We start from the raw sequence: 12924 nt of genomic DNA, 5'->3' as shown, positions 1-12924 counted from the left end.
CGTTCTCTGTTGGTTTGAGTAACGATGGACAAGTTGGACCGTATAGTTCTGACACCACTCTGATCTACAAGAACGTCATCACCAACGTGGGCAACGGCTACGATCCATCTACAGGTTGGTTAAGATCCAGTCATGTATCTATTATATATATATATATATATATATATATATATATATTAGGGATGCACCGAAAGGGAAATTCTTGGCCGAAACCGAATACCGAATATAGGAAATAGATGGCCGAAAACCGAATACCGAATAGCCGAATACATCTTGTGTGGAATGTGGAATTTCATGGAATTTGATGCGATGCGATACGATGTGATCCGACACATTTAACCTTTTTTAGATTTTTTATTTGAAGCTAGATCTATAAGGAATAGGGTTGGGACTTCATTAAAAAACATCTAATTAATTAGAGGCTTTGTGATTAATTCATCTCAATTAATCACATTTTAATCGTATATCAATAGGCCTATTTGACCAGAGCAGTGAGCATTTTTTTCTACATAAACATAGGCAATAAAACAAGTAGTAATAATAATAGTGATGATAATATTATTTATAGCTTCTCTGAGTACTTAGACACTTTTCAAGGAGAACATGAGAAAACAAATAAAAACAACTTTATTTGAGAAAAACTAAGACTATGGAATAAAATAAATTAAAGTGGAATGAGATTCCAGAGGTGGGTTTGAATTTATAGGTGGTGGCAGGCCCGGCGCCACGGGGGTGCCAGAGGGTGCCCAGCACCCTCAGTTCCAAATTCTGCACCCTCACTTTTATGTACATACAGCATAGTTTTACTATATAAAAATTAGATGTGCACCCTCGCCATTTTCAAATGCCCCCTCAGTCATTTCATCCTGGAGCCGAGCCTGGGTGGTGGCATGGGAAGTGCATTTTGTGGACAGTGAAACCCTGAGCATTAAACACAGGCAGACGATACAGTCTATCATTATTGTTAAAGCTACAAATGATATTCCCATTCGTCTTTGTGTCTGCCCGTGTAAACGCAGCAGCGAGTGTGATGGGGTTGGGGAACGGATGGAAAGTACATAGTGTTAAAACTAACGTTAGCTCCCATGCTAGCTACTAGCTAGTAGCTTCCCTCGTCAACAGAACACCACCACAGATCGGGTGGAAGCTGCTGGATATCACGTTGCTTGTGCCCGTGGATGGGAAATAAGATTTAAAAGGCTATGGAAGCGTGGATGTTGTGTCGGATCTGCCTGTGCATTCCGTCTGCTGCTCGCGTGTTGTGAGTGACTGTCGCAGCGTCGCTGGCTGCTGATGCATTGTTAAAGAGCGTCATAAGCATGCGCCCTTCCTGCACTGGAAGTAGCAGATCTGCAAGTTATCTACCCGTCGCAATGCACAGCTCGTTGGGCTTGTACATCTGTGTTTCTCCCGCAGTTTAGTTGAATTATATCTCACTACTATTCGGTGATATTTTTTTGGCCTATTTGAGCCGAAACCGAATAGACCGAAAATACATTTTTAGCCATTTTCGGCCGAATATTTTCGGTGGCCGAATTTTCGGTGCATCCCTAATATATATATATATATATATATATATATATATATATATATATATGTATATATATATATATATACATATATATATATATATATACATATATATATATATACATTGTGGAGTGTCTGTGTTCAATGAGCAGGCGGAACAGGGGATTGCAGCAGTTTCAAACTGCTTTTTATTTGTTTAGCAGCAAATCATACAGCAGGCAGGAGAAACCCCACATAGGTTCCGGATAAATTATATTCCATACAATATTAGTTTCACAGGCGTCCTCGCCAGCCTGGAGAAGGATGAGAACAGAAGATTAGATTTCAACTCAGGTTTGTACAGTCTCTGATAGCTCGCTCCTCACTGGAGGGCTTTGGTTTTAACAATGATAAGAGGTGACGGCGATGCCTTGCTTCGTGACGTCATCGGTCTTTATCTTTAACTGTAGTGGGTCTTCTCCCATAGCGGGGGTTCAGCTTCGAGAGAGCACAAGCCGTCAAGCCGTTCCGGCGTATATAATGAGCGCCTGTTTGCCAGACAGGGCTCAATGCAATGTCTCAGAATTATAGGTTTCTTTCCGACCTTATTTGTAGTTTCCGCGTCTTCGTCGTTGTGGCAGGGCTGCCCCCCTCCGGTGACAGACCCCCCCTCCCGCAGCGCGATACGTGGGAACTGGAACTCCTGTTCCTATATTTTATTCATACAGTCCGATAGTCTCTGTCCCTCGGACATTTCCTGGACCGTTCCTAAAAGCCTGTGACGAGAGGAGAGTGACAGTTAAGACATGCAGAGCTATACACATGAATGTGTGTTCGGTGGAAGTGTGTGTGTCTTCTTACCCCCCGACGGTTTGCTGTGCGTGTCTCCGTGAGCTTGTGTGTGTGTGAACCAGCCGCTGTCAGACGTAGACTGAGTCTTCCTTTTATATGACGGGTGTGGCCGCTTGCTGATTTGGGTGCGGTCGGTCCATCAGCTCAACCTGGCGGAGGAGGAGATTCGGGACGTATACATTCTCTATTATGCGGCCGAGGGTGTTCCTAACGGTCCGAGGCGTCTTCTGTCTGACAGCGTGTCTGGTTGCCCTGGCAACGCACTTACCGTCGCTCGCGAGACCCCACAACATATATGTGACCAGTGCCAGTGATTTAAACCACAAGGGGGCCATGGTCATTTTTCAGTTCTTTACATATTATGAAACTGCACACTGCAACCTTTCATTTGATGTATTGCTCATTGAAATTGGGGGGAAAATGAAGAAGATATGACCATTTTAAACTTGTTGAACTGTAAACACCAAGGTACTGAATTTGCCATTCTAAGTGTGCATAGAATGACTTGAGTGAACCAAGTGGGCTCTTAAAATAAGAATAAATAGAGATGAGAATTCTAATTAGTTTGTTTATTTTCCACATACTTGAATTTGCATACTGTGACAATGACAAATAAGAGTGGCATAAGAATAAAATACAACTAACAGTTTAACATTGCACTTTCCCTGTGACTAAATAAATATATACAGTTTAAATTTGCACTTTCCCTGGGACTAAAAAGTATAAAGTTTAAAATCTCACTTTGTCTATGGACTAGAAATATATACAGTTTAAAATTGCACTTTGCCTGTGACTAAAGAGTATACAGAATATAAAGTTTAAAATCTCTTTGTCTGGGACTAAAGAAATGTATACAGTTTAACATTGCACTTTGCCTGGGACTAAATAAATATATACAGTTTAAATGTGCACTTTCCCTGGGACTAAAAAGTATAAGGTTAAAATCTCACTTTGTGGACTAGAAATATATACAGTTTAAAATGGCACAATAGATTTATAAATGTTACACTCGGACAGTCTTCTTTGGTGCTGTGGACTTTGGTTTGGGGCACGTTGTGTCTTGTGCATCATCACGACAGAATTTTCTGAGTTCTTTAAAAAGATATTCCTGACGGGCTGTGTCCAGTCCAGGTGGGGGTTGTACTGGAAGACCATGTACTGGGGGTAAGACCTTGGGATCTTTGAGCAGCTGAAACGCCACTACTTCTGAGTCACGGTGTTTTTGGGCCATCACCACACCAGGCTTCGTGGTGTCAAAACGGAAGTGCTGGTAGCTCTTTATCTGTGGGAGTTTGCGGAAGTAGGGAGTCAGGTGTTTTTGCCAGTCGAAGCCTTCAACAAGCACTGTCCCATCTTCATGTCCGACAAGCTGGGAGAGGTTCACTCCCTTCTCCTCAGAGCTTTTAGCCATCACTGTCGCGATGTCTGCCAAGGTGTCAACTCTGCTTCTCCTGTAGACTTGTTTGAACAGTCCAAAGCACCAGTCAGGACCAAACTTGGTGTGGCCAGCAATCAGCAGATGGACTCCCAGCTTCAAATGTAGCTTGTGAATGGTTCTCCACGCACAGTACCAGAGCATGAAGTTGTTTTTGTTTTGGCCACTGCAGTTGTCACAATGAAGGTCAACGTATTTTTCTCCAACTCCATAGTTGTTGAAAAAATGATGTAAGTAGCTGATGACTGCATTACTGCCTTTTCCTGATGCCATGCCTTCATCAATCAGGTAATTCACTTGCTTCGCCAATCCTTCACAGTGGATACCAAAAAGGCCACACTTGCGTGCAGTGAGGAAAAACAACTGGCTAACCTGGAGAGAAGATGAAGGGTAGTGCACCTGAAAGAAGAAACATTGAAACAAATATATACATTAAAATCAATATCCTGACTGAATACAGAATGGACATTGCTATGACAGTAATATGCAAGGCCCTCTGGAGTAAGTGTGGAAATGTAGTGGCGTCATCAAAGTTGCCCACCCCTAACACATGCCTATCACAGTAACACAGTCAACAAACAATATTGAGGATGAGAATCATTCCTACCTGTTGTGCGAAATCAAAGCTGTAGTGCATTGTGAGGTCCCTGCTTGCATGTGTGGAGGGGCCTAGAGACAGCTGGCCATCCGCACAGATCTTCTTACTGGCAGCGGACATCTCCTGGTACAACTGACGCTCTCTATGAACAAGTGCCAGGTGATCGATTTGCTGCTGGTGCTTTTCTGCCATCTTCTCGTCGCTTATGTTCACACTTCGGCTCAGCTGGTAGTTGTCTTTGTAGCACTGCCAGCACAGATCGGTCCTGGGTTTGACGCTTGTTACCTGGGGGATAATCGCCTTCCACAACCTTCGGAAGCAGTTCAGTCCAACAACACGTTTCCCTGCAATAGAGAGAAAGAGAGACTTAATTAAAATGGGCTGTGTACAACTGTACATACATCCTATACACGACTTAATCCCTATTAAAAAATAACTAAATAAATATAACATCAAGAAAAAATATTTCAACAATAGCTGATCTACAAGCTCACTCTTTTTTATTTTATTCTTTCAAAACAATAACCTACCAGCTTCCATTGCAGCCTTGTAGAGACGCCAGACTGATGCTTTGGTCACATTACTTGGCAACAACTTCAGGCTGTAATCCTTGTGTCCGGGATGTCGACCAGGCAAAGATATGGCATGGACCTCTGCATAGTTTGTGATGAATGTCAACACCAATGTGATGTCCTCTTTAGTCAGAAACTTCTTGTTCGTCCTGGGAGCCTTTTTCCTCTGCCGTGGAGTGAGACCATTCTCATTGTAGTGTCGCTTAATTGCTTTTAGAAGGGTGCTGCTGATCCTGGACAAAAAACAACAAACGCTGGGTTACTAACTAACAACGTTAGTCTGCCTGGACTCCATTTACTGTTCAGCGCTTGGATCCGGTCTAGAGCCCGCCCACTTAAACCTACACATACATACACGCACACAAACGTTTCCGTATCCGCTCTATACCGGATGCTATTATAAACAGCGCTAACGCTAACACACTGCAAATTAAAACGCTACTGCATCATGTATCAAGACTAGTCTTACTTAAAACAAACTAATCATAAACAGACTGATTTCAGAGACTATAGACCCTGAATATAAACAAGATGATAATGAAACTCACCCATAGATGAAGCAAAATGTAGCTCGACACACCACGATGGCATTCACCATGTATGTGGATCTGTTGAACTTTCGCTTCGCGTTGACTTTCTTCGTGGATTGAGTCATTTCGGAGTCGTTCATACAAGTCTTTATAATCGCCAAAATAACAAGGTCTTTCTGGTCCTTTGTCAACGCTGCCATGTCTGTTCGGGTCTCCCAGATCATGCCTGGATCGAGTTGTTTACTGCAAGACGAATGCGGCTGTTCTACGTTCTCTTTTGCTCTTTGATGACATCCGCAATCAAAGTTTATTATTTTCTCCATTTCTGCTGTTCGGTCGGTGTCCACGGCTACATTATTAACTTCTGGTACAAGTAAAAGCGAGGCGATGCCGACCTGTACACCACCCGGCCCAGCTGTTCCCCCAGACTCGTCTTCCTCGTCCTCGTTATCACAACACGAACTCCTGTTGATTTGATCGAAAACAACGCCATGGTCTTCATCATCCGTGTCAGATTCATCCGTGAGCTCTAAACCCGGGTCACTGCCACCGTGTATGAAATCTGAAATAAATGTTCCCAGGAGATCGTCTTGTGCCGGTCCATTTAAAGCGTTAAGCAAGCGTTCCAATTCAAAGTTACTAGCCATGATCACAAACAAACAACAAGAATGATGTTGTGTTTACTGACAGCCTGAACACGTTGTACTTATGGGCGGTGATCGGCTACGTGAAACTGGAGAACAATACATAGGTATGGCCAATCGAAACAGCTCTATGTAAATACGTGCAGGAATGTTCACACCCCCAAAATACGGAAAATAGTCTTACATTATAGAGACATTTTTGCAACGTAATTACAACAACTTAACGACACTAAACCGACTTTCTGATGGAATAAAAACATTCTTTAACATTCCAACTGTTTTAATTTGACTAAAAACGAAAACCACCAAAAAAAAAGAGAGAATCTAATTTGGTATAATGTGAAGTTCCATTAGAGCCGACTTGTGGTTTAAATCACTGGCACTGGTCACATATATATATATATATATATATATATATATATATATATATATATATATATATATTCATTCATGATCCAGTCATGTTGATTCACTTCATAGAATACATTACTTTACTATTTAAACCAATAGACGGGAAGGATGAGAGGAGAGAAGTTTAATGTGATTGGTTGTGAGCTTGTAGATCTGCATGCTATTTCTAACAGGCTACAATATGGTGGGATGGTTCATTCACGCAGTTGTATTCGCTGTGTGTGTGTGTGTGTGTGTGTGTGTGTGTGTGTGTGTGTGTGTGTGTGTGGTGTTCTCTCTCTCTCTCTCTCTCTCTCTCTCTCTCTCTCTCTCTCTCTCTCTCTCTCTCTCTCTCTCTCTCAGGTATCTTCACATCAGTCCTGAAAGGGGTCTATCAGTTCAGGTTCACTGCAGATCACTTCTTTACATCATCGCATGTGCATATCCAGATGTATAAAAATGATCAGCGACTCATTTGGAACCATGCATATGTTAGTCCTACTGGTAGTTGGACATATGTGTCTAATGGAATGATCCTCGAGCTGGAGCAGGGAGACACAGTTTACATGCGTATACCTGGTGGGGAGAAGCTCTGGGACTCAGGGTCATACAACATGAATGTGTTCAGTGGTTTTCTGCTCTATGCTATGTAACTCTGTTACTGTATACATTAACACTGTTACTGTACCATTACATTAACACTGTTACTGTACCATTGCATTGACACTGTTCGTGGCAACGTTACATTAAAGAGACAAGTGTTTGTTGACCCAATTCAATGTATTTATACATTCTGTCAATAAGAAAACACTTATTAAAAACAGTACTGTTGTTTATAGTGTGTTTTACTGATTGTTTCAACACTGTAGTACATCTAGAAGACAGTGATGAAGTGTTTTTGTCCATAATTACAGTATTTCTGTTGGGAGGAAATCACCTAACTCCATTTTGGAGGTTTTTGACTGTGTTTGCATAAATCAGTGCTATTGAACATCCTTTACGTCTGTGTGTTGATTAAAACAATATTGAACCAATGGAAAGTAGTAAAAAGTGCTTCGAACAAAACCTCTTAACTCCATCAAACTGTCTGCTAAAGCAGCTAACTCCACCACCTCTCCCCCTCTCAAACTGTCTGCTATAAAGCAGCTAACTCCACCACCTCTCCCCCTCTCAAACTGTCTGCTATAAAGCAGCTAACTCCACCACCTCTCCCCCTCTCAAACTGTCTGCTATAAAGCAGCCAACTCCACCACCTCTCACCCTCTCAAACTGTCTGATATAAAGCGGCTAACTCCACCACCTCTCCCCCTCTCAAACTGTCTGCTATAAAGCAGCTAACTCCACCACCTCTCCCCCTCTCAAACTGTCTGCTATAAAGCAGCTAACTCCACCACCTCTCCCCTTCTCATGGAAGTAATTGGCAATATATAAAGTCACAACACCAACTTTGAGGAGGCTGCATTGCTTTGTTTTCAAAATACAAGGTTTTCTTCATTTCCTGAAAAAGATCCTGAAAATCTTTGAGGGGCCCTAGCCCCTCCTATGTCCAGCTTTGAGGGTCTGTGTAAACACAAACGCAAATTGTGATTGGCCGGAATGAGAAGATGTACGATGATAAGAGCGCCCCTCACTTCACACAGGTGTGATTTTTCCTTTTCTGATGAATGATCATTATGGAGTTAGGTGGTTTCCTCCCGACAGCAGAGACAGAATGTGACACATGCAGCATGTGAGCGACAGTGGATCAGCGGTCCAGAGTGGGCGACTGGGAGGTTTCCAGTTCGATCCCGGGTGCAGTGGATCAACGGTAGAGTGGGCGAATGGGAGGTTTCCAGTTCGATCCCGGGTGCAGTGGCTCAGCGGTAGATTTGCCGGCCGGGAGGTTCCCAGTTCGATCCCGGGTGCAGTGGATCAGCGGTAGAGTGGGCGACTGGGAGGTTTCCAGTTCGATCCCGGGTGCAGTGGGTCAGCGGTAGAGTGGGCGACTGGGAGGTCTCCAGTTCGATCCCGGGTGCAGTGGGTCAGCGGTAGAGTGGCTGCAGGTAGAGACACCATGGGAAGGCTTTCAGTTCGAATCCCAGCTCCTCCTCCACAAGTCGAAGTGTCCTTGAGCAAGACACTGAACCACACACTGTCTCCAGTCAGTGAGACACTGAACCACACACCGTCTCCAGTCAGTGAGACACTGAACCACACACTGTCTCTAATGCGTCGGTGTGTGAATGTGTAATCCATCTGGTCCTTGGTCTGCCCCGGGGTCTCCTCCCAGTGGAGATATAATCCATCTGGTCCTTGGTCTGCCCCGGGGTCTCCTCCCAGTGGAGATATAATCCATCTGGTCCTTGGTCTGTCCCGGGGTCTCCTCCCAGTGGAGATATAATCCATCTGGTCCTTGGTCTGCCCCGGGGTCTCCTCCCAGTGGAGATATAATCCATCTGGTCCTTGGTCTGCCCCGGGGTCTCCTCCCAGTGGAGATATAATCCATCTGGTCCTTGGTCTGCCCCGGGGTCTCCTCCCAGTGGAGATATAATCCATCTGGTCCTTGGTCAAAACATTGTGTTTATTGTCATGATTTGTCTTTAAATAAATCTCTCGAGGGGGCGGGACTGCATGCGACGCTCTATAGTGTAACAGAGTGGCTCAGAGCCTCTGCCTGATGGTGGCGCTATAGTGTAGCAGAGTGGCTCACAGCCTCTGTCTGATGGTGGTGCTATAGTGTAGCAGAGTAGCTCAGAGCCTGATGGTGGCGCTATAGTGTAACAGAGTGGCTCACAGCCTCTGTCTGATGGTGGCGCTATAGTGTAGCAGAGTGGCTCAGAGCCTCTGCCTGATGGTGGCGCTATAGTGCAGCAGAGTGGCTCAGAGCCGTGGTGTAACAACTTCCAAACTTCCGAAGGTGGATAGGGCCAAACCATTTCGGGATTTACACAGGGGTGGACCGCATGAACGTAGGATTTCTAAAGTATTACTCCTAAGATCACTTTGGAGCTGGGGGGGGACATGTGACGTTGCAGGGGACGTCCCCCCGTCCCCCACCCAATTGTGCCCCTGCGTGGAATCGGTCTGCATTCAAATGGTTTTAATATCGGGGCTCCTTAACTCTATCTCTACCACTATTAGCTGTTAGCATAAACCCCAGTTCCAGGTGCCAGCATATACGTGTTCACTTTAAAAAGACACAGTTTGGGCCTGGGCCATGGCTCAGTGGTCCAGGCCTGGGCCATGGCTCAGTGGTCCAGGCCTGGGCCATGGCTCAGTGGTCCAGGCACCTCATGGCCACCCTGGGCCATGGCTCAGTGGTCCAGGCCTGGGCCATGGCTCAGTGGTCCAGGAACCTCATGGCCATCCTGGGCCATGGCTCAGTGGTCCAGGCCTGGGCCATGGCTCAGTGTTCCAGGCCTGCCCCCCCCCCCCCCCCCCCACACACACACACACTCACACTCCATTGTAGCGACGCTACAATGGAAGCAAAATTCTGATGGCCCGCGTTGGAATGGACAGGTTAGGGTATCAAGTTCATGTTATTTTGTCATCTGACACCCAAACCATAGCCTACAGTGTTTATTTAATTATTTTATATCTACAATGGTATAATGTCTCCACAGTGAGGCTATAGCAGCCTACTACTATAGCAGGGGTGGGCAACTTTGACGATGGCGAGGGCCAATATATTTCCACACTCACTCCAGAGGGCCACAGTGCATATTACTGTCGTAGCAAAAAATAGCCGATCTACAAGCTCAAAACGCGTTGCGCTGCGACGCGTTTTGAGCTTGTAGATCGGCAATTTTTTGCTATATTTGAATTGAAAACCTGAATAATTATTTTGCTATTTTTTAAGTTGGAATCCTGAAAAGTAACCTTTTTATTGAATTTCAAATACATTTAGTTAGTTATGTTAACTTTATGAACTGTTAACATAACTACATTGGACACAAAAAGACAATAATATTTTAATACTAGTCATTTAATACTAGTCATTAAGTACTAGTCATTTATTCATGAAGTAATTAAAGCAGGTTTGGAATTGTAAACAGCTGAAATCAATACTATATCAGTATTCTGATATTAACATGCGGGCCACATTAAGTGAAGGTGGGGGCCGCATGTGGCCCCCAGGCCGCCAGTTGCCCTGCACCCCTGTACTATAGCCTACTAGGCAGGAAAATGGCAACCAGAATAGTCTGGTGAGTCTCAGAGGCCTCTAGCCAATAGCAGGCCAGTCTGGTGCGTCTCAGAGGCCACTAGCCTATAGCAGGCCAGTCTGGTGCGTCTCAGAGGCCTCTAGCCTATAGCAGGCCAGTCTGGTGCGTCTCAGAGGCCTCTCTAGCCTATAGCAGGCCAGTCTGGTGCGTCTCAGAGGCCTCTCTAGCCTATAGCAGGCCAGTCTGGTGAGTCTCAGAGGCCTCTAGCCTTTAGCAGGCCAGTCTGGTGAGTCTCAGAGGCCTCTAGCCTATAGCAGGCCAGTCTGGTGCGTCTCAGAGGCCTCTAGCCTATAGCAGGCCAGTCTGGTGCGTCTCAGAGGCCTCTAGCCTATAGCAGGCCAGTCTGGTGAGTCTCAGAGGCCTCTAGCCTATAGCAGGCCAGTCTGGTGAGTCTCAGAGGGTACATAACTGCACCCTGTTATTAAAGTAAGGGCCTAAATCTCTGTGTTTATGTTTTTCATGGTGAATCGTTTTCTTTCCGTGAATGTTCTAAATGCAGCTGTGACTCTTATCTGTCTCCAAGACATTGTAATGTCTATATACTATATACACCAACTATGAAATACCTTTAAAGATATATACACCAACTATTAAAGACTATCATAGAATATATACAGTATACACTATACAGTAAGGACCATGTTAGGCTGGAAATAACACAAATTACATCACATGCAATCACACTGTCTGCCTGTCTGTCTGCCTGCCTGCCTGTCTGTCTGTCTGTCTGTCTGCCTGCCTGCCTGTCTGTCTGTCTGTCTGTCTGTCTGCCTGCCTGCCTGCCTGTCTGCCTGTCTGTCCTTCCTTTCAAATACTTTTCAGGCGTCCCACATATTGAGACCCTGTCTGTCCCACACTGACACTGTCTGTCTGCCACACACACACACACACACACCCTCACACACACACACACACACACACACACACACACACACACACACACACACACACACACACACACACACACACACACACACACACACACACACACACACACACACACACACACACACACACACACACGTACAGCAGGGGGCAGTGTTACACAGCGTAACCACACGTAACAGTGGTCTGACACATAAGAAATACCTCCTCTATGTAATGTTAACATTATAAAACAGTGGTCCTCACAGTAAGGGGTTTCCCAGGGGTCCTTGAAGGGGTTTCCCAGGGGTTACAAAATGATTTAATGTAACCACTTTAAACTCAAAAACATCAAAACCCTGAAAGAAATTCAACTTTAGGAATATTTTAACAATCCAAATTTTCTACGGGGGTCCCTGGCACAACGGATTCCCAGAAGGGGGTCAGTGGAAAAATATATAATCAACTAGAACTGCACTCTGTCGAGTGCATACTTGCTTGTTGCACACTAGTAGGCCATAAATGGCCAACTAGTGCTCAAGCAGAGCGCGCAAGTACTTTCGACCGTTATAAACTGTCACTTTTGATGCGTATGCACCGTCCCAGCAAATTGTGCCTGATTTGCTGGGACCAGGTTACATACATGTATACACAGGAGCATTACCTTTAATCCTCCCAACACTAAAACATATCGTCATTACGTCACAATCGAAGACCAATTACACTCTGGCATTGGGTCCTTTAATCCACATATTTCTTACGTCATCATTGAGAGCTAGTTATACATAATGCTGGGACCAGATTACATACATGACCATATTTCTTACAACATTTATTGAGAGCTAGTCATACATATACTATATATATAATTTGTAAGTTGATTAGCGGTATACTGTGGTTACTTTGCGCCAAAAACCGTCCCAGCCAACCCGCCACTTTTGATGCGTATGCAAATAAAACAGCAGATTTGTGCCAGGTTTGCTGGGACCAGATTACATACATGACCATATTTCTTACGTCATCATTGAGAGCTAGTCATACATATACACACCATGTACTCTGGTCCCAGCAAATCAGGCACAATTTGCTTTTTTTTTTTTTTTTTTACAGATTATATATATAGTATATGTATGACTAGCTCTCAATGATGACGTAAGAAATATGGTCATGTATGTAATCTGGTCCCAGCAAATCAGGCACAAATTTGCTGTTTTATTTGCATACGCATCAAAAGTGGCGGGTTGGCTGGGACGGTGCATACGGACCGGGCGAAATTATTACTTGCGCGCTCTGCTTGCGCAAGTAATTATTTGGGGGTGGGGCGC

This window comes from Protomyctophum parallelum (assembly GCF_964188405.1).
Source record: "Protomyctophum parallelum genome assembly, chromosome: 11".
NCBI lineage: Eukaryota > Metazoa > Chordata > Actinopteri > Myctophiformes > Myctophidae > Protomyctophum > Protomyctophum parallelum.
The sequence above is the reverse complement of the archived record's forward strand: the minus strand, read 5'-3'. Positions refer to the sequence as shown.